Source organism: Poecilia formosa, unplaced genomic scaffold (assembly GCF_000485575.1).
Source record: "Poecilia formosa unplaced genomic scaffold, Poecilia_formosa-5.1.2 Scaffold24, whole genome shotgun sequence".
Lineage (NCBI taxonomy): Eukaryota > Metazoa > Chordata > Actinopteri > Cyprinodontiformes > Poeciliidae > Poecilia > Poecilia formosa.
Genome location: NW_006799963.1, coordinates 632,213 through 635,896, shown reverse-complemented (window position 1 = coordinate 635,896; position 3,684 = coordinate 632,213). Strand labels below are relative to the sequence as shown.

The 3,684-nt window shown below is 32.6% G+C and overlaps 1 long non-coding RNA gene across 1 annotated transcript in view; it reads right to left on the bottom strand.

Annotated features, from left to right (window-relative positions):
• The window catches only part of LOC107835805 (uncharacterized), an 11,967-nt gene extending 9,286 nt beyond the window's left edge, over positions 1-2,681 (bottom strand). The window contains exon 1 of the long non-coding RNA XR_001661628.1: positions 2,609-2,681. This is a non-coding gene — a long non-coding RNA (uncharacterized LOC107835805). The remainder of the gene's footprint in view (positions 1-2,608) is intronic.
• Between the last annotated feature and the right edge of the window lie 1,003 nt (positions 2,682-3,684).

The window sequence follows — 3,684 nt, the reverse complement described above, 5'->3', positions numbered from 1 at the left end:
TCATTAAAGGACAAATATAGTGTTTTGTGTTTTTAGTTGGGAATCCAGTGAGACTGAAAATAATGAGACCAGCCTTTATTTCCTCTGAAACAGTTTGAGCTACATTTAATGTAAAATATATTTTGTTTTTTCTCTCCACAGGAAACAGAAGAGCCAACCTATGTCAACAGTGTGATGGCGACTACAGCATCATGAGCCTCAAGGAGACCAGGAAGATGCAAAGATGCCAAGGCTTTTTTCAGAGAGAGGATTCATTTCTATCTACCCAGTTTATCTGTCCAATAATTAATGAATTAATGTCTGTGTTTCAATAAACTTATTTCTATCTGCAAAGGCAGTTGGTGAAATGCTGGATACACTGTGGATGCGTCACCAGTCCATCACGTCATTATTATTATTATTATTATTATTATTATTACTATTTTTATTATTTTCTTTATTTTTTTTGCAATTAAGTGTGATATTAATGAGGTAAATACTAATCCTGTGGTGGATCACTGAGTTATAAAAGAGATCTGAAATTTTTACAAAATAAAGAGGATGTACGTGTGAAGCAGAAGTCCTGCTGAATGTAAAATTTCTGCTTATGAATAGAAGTGGGTTGTTTTTAAAAGTTAGTTTTAATAATTGCACTCCATGTTTTTACTGTCAGCAAAAACATTAATGTGATATATACCATAATGTGAGGTTGAAAAGCTTTACTCTTTGCCTAAGGTTTTTAATTCTCACATTTCCCTGAACGGAAAATTCTGTGTCGGATGTTGTACAAAGTATTGTTGCAGTTACAGCATTAGCTAACAGGTGTGGACACAGGATGATTTCTTTGTCATGCTTTCATAAAGGTGTTGATGTAATACATGCAGAATGAAGTTTAGTACTCTTGTGTAACAGGACATAACGCTTTCATCACTTATCTGTGACAGGTTTCAGAATTTGTTGTGCGTAGTTCTGAACACTTCTTGTTTTTGTTCTTGCTGCATATGTTCTCTTTTTGCATTTTTGGTGTTTTTTCCATGTCTTTTCTTTCTTTTTTTTTAAATTTGCACTTAAGATGTAATTCATTAGCTTTATCACTTTCTGTAAAGATTCTTTGAAACAATAAATAAAACTGATCATTGGTGCTTAATTTTCTGATGAAGCTGGTAAGAGCCAGAGTCATGATTGATTTAATTGATTTTAATTATTGAAATGCATATTAACAAATATACAATGTTGTCAAAATGAGGTATGATGGAAGAATCTGAGTGAACAAAAACAAAAAACAGCTTAAATACTGAGGCAGGAGTGGAAAATAAGGAACTAATCAGAGGTGATGTAGAACAGCTGTGGCAGAAAACAACAGGGAAACAAAAGGAGAGACAGTAATCAAGTAAAGTTGACTCGCAAAGGACATTTCAGCAGCAAGACAGTTCAAAGTGTTTTAAATCATAAAACATATCATTCTGCAATCAATTGTGAAACAAACAATAAATATTCAGTTTTGTCAAATGCCGTCATTTATAATCATCAAGCAAATGAAGATTAAATATGTTGATCAGTGTTCCTGTTACTGCTGATGATGAACACAATGAGACACTCAAAGAAACTCCACATCAAGAGGAAAACACTGAAAAGATCACAGCAATAAACTAAAACACTAAATGCAAAGGAATAAGAACAATGCCCAGAGAGAAATGAAGAGAATTATGGAAAGATGTGATGATGGATAAACAACAAAGAAACTCTGAAAACAAACAAAAACAACAAAAACAACAACAAAAAACTACAAATTGAAACAAAAGCTCAGTGGATCATTAAAGTCATGACCGTATTAATGTTTCTCAGCTGCAGGACCATCATTAAGATCTGGTTATTTTTCATCAGTTTTTCAGCAGTAAATCAACATTGCCTGTTGATTGCCAAACAATTAAAATCTTAATTTTTCAGGATTAATAATTGTATTATGGTGGTAGATAATAAAGAAAAACGACTGAAGGAAAATGTCAATTATGTTTTACGTAATTTCTTTTTAATGTATTTCTTAATAAACACTGTAAATAACTAAACTTGTGAAAACTAAAAAAACAAAACTACTCTTCATAAAATCCCTGACCTGTTGCTTATCTACAAACTGTTATTCTACACATAGTGGACATCAGTGAGGTAATTTATGGATGTAATCAGTTAATCACACCATAAAAGCAAATTCTGTAGCCAACTTCCTCTTTTACAAAAGAGGAAGAATGACTAAGGTTACAGGATTTCAAACATCGACTAGAGCAGGAGCTTTTTAGATCTTTGCTCATCGACTGAAATTTACAGCCTTTATACAGCTGGTGATTGACCAGGTAAGAACATTTTATGAAGTTTACATATTTTGCAACTTTAAAAACAGAAAACTAACTTCTTGTCATTAAAATAGTTGAATTCGGTGTCATTATTTTTACTCTATTTTGGATATGTTATGTAACTTATACATAAAGATGTATATTGGTTGTATGTGATTGTTTTGTAACACAGTAGGAAATGTATGTTCCTGACTACTTTCTAGTAAATCAGTTTTAATTCCCTGAAAGCTTTATTGAAAAATGTCTTTGATTAGAAACTGAAATGTTTCTGTTTCTGAAACCTTCTCCAGTTTGACAGATGAAGGTCTATCAGAGTCTGACTGAGAACATGCTGACAGTCAACATGTTACTGAGTGTCTTCTTTCTTCCAGGTGAGATGTTTATTCACTTCCTTTCATTGGTAGAGTTCATATAAATCACTTCAAGTCTAAAATATTTGATCATGTTGTCTGTAGTCTCCACACGACAGAAGCTGCAGCTGAACTGGAGTTTATAGATCATGAACTTTCTCTGCAGGCAGATTTTGATCTTTATGTTCATTATTGATCTGGTTTTCAGGTGCTTTGGCTAATTCCTGTGGTAGTCTAACACCAGCCCTCAACATCAATACACCGAAATACATGGAAGCTCTGACTGGATCTTGTTTGCAAATCCCATGTACCTATGAAACAGAGGATCCTAAATATGACAGCAGTAAAACTATCTATGGAGTTTGGTTGAAAGGTGGTGTAAATTTTGGGGCCAATGCAAACCTTGTTATTTTCAACAGCAGTGGGTCAATTAACAAATATTCACTGAATATGACTGGAAACCTGAAAGAGAAAAACTGCACCACTCTGTTTCCTGATATACAAACAAGTCATGCAGACAAATATTACTTCAGAGTTGAGAATGGTGGCTATAAGGCAACAGCTTGTGCTGATCCTCTTCAAATAAAAGTTAAAGGTAAGAACATTTTCACCATATAATGAAATTATATGAAGATGTTCTGGTTATATTGTTAAGCTTGAGTACTACAAGTATATTTAATCTTTTTTAAATTGTAACTTTTAAAACCTTCTGTCACAATATGCTTTTATAGCCACTGCAAGAAGAGCTGACAAGTTTGATCCTTAATTCATTAGTTTGTGGCATTTTAATGTTTATATTAAGCTTTTCTGGAAATATATTAAGATATGCTCCAAATATTTATTATTTTTTTAATGTAAGGCTAGAAAGTATCAGTTAACTTTAAGAAATACTGACTGAGTGTGTTGCAAATAGAAACATCATAGTTCTTTTGCTTGGAACAATTGAACAGTTTTGGAGCACATTCAAGCAAATCTTTATTTTGTACAATGAATGTGATTTAAATCTA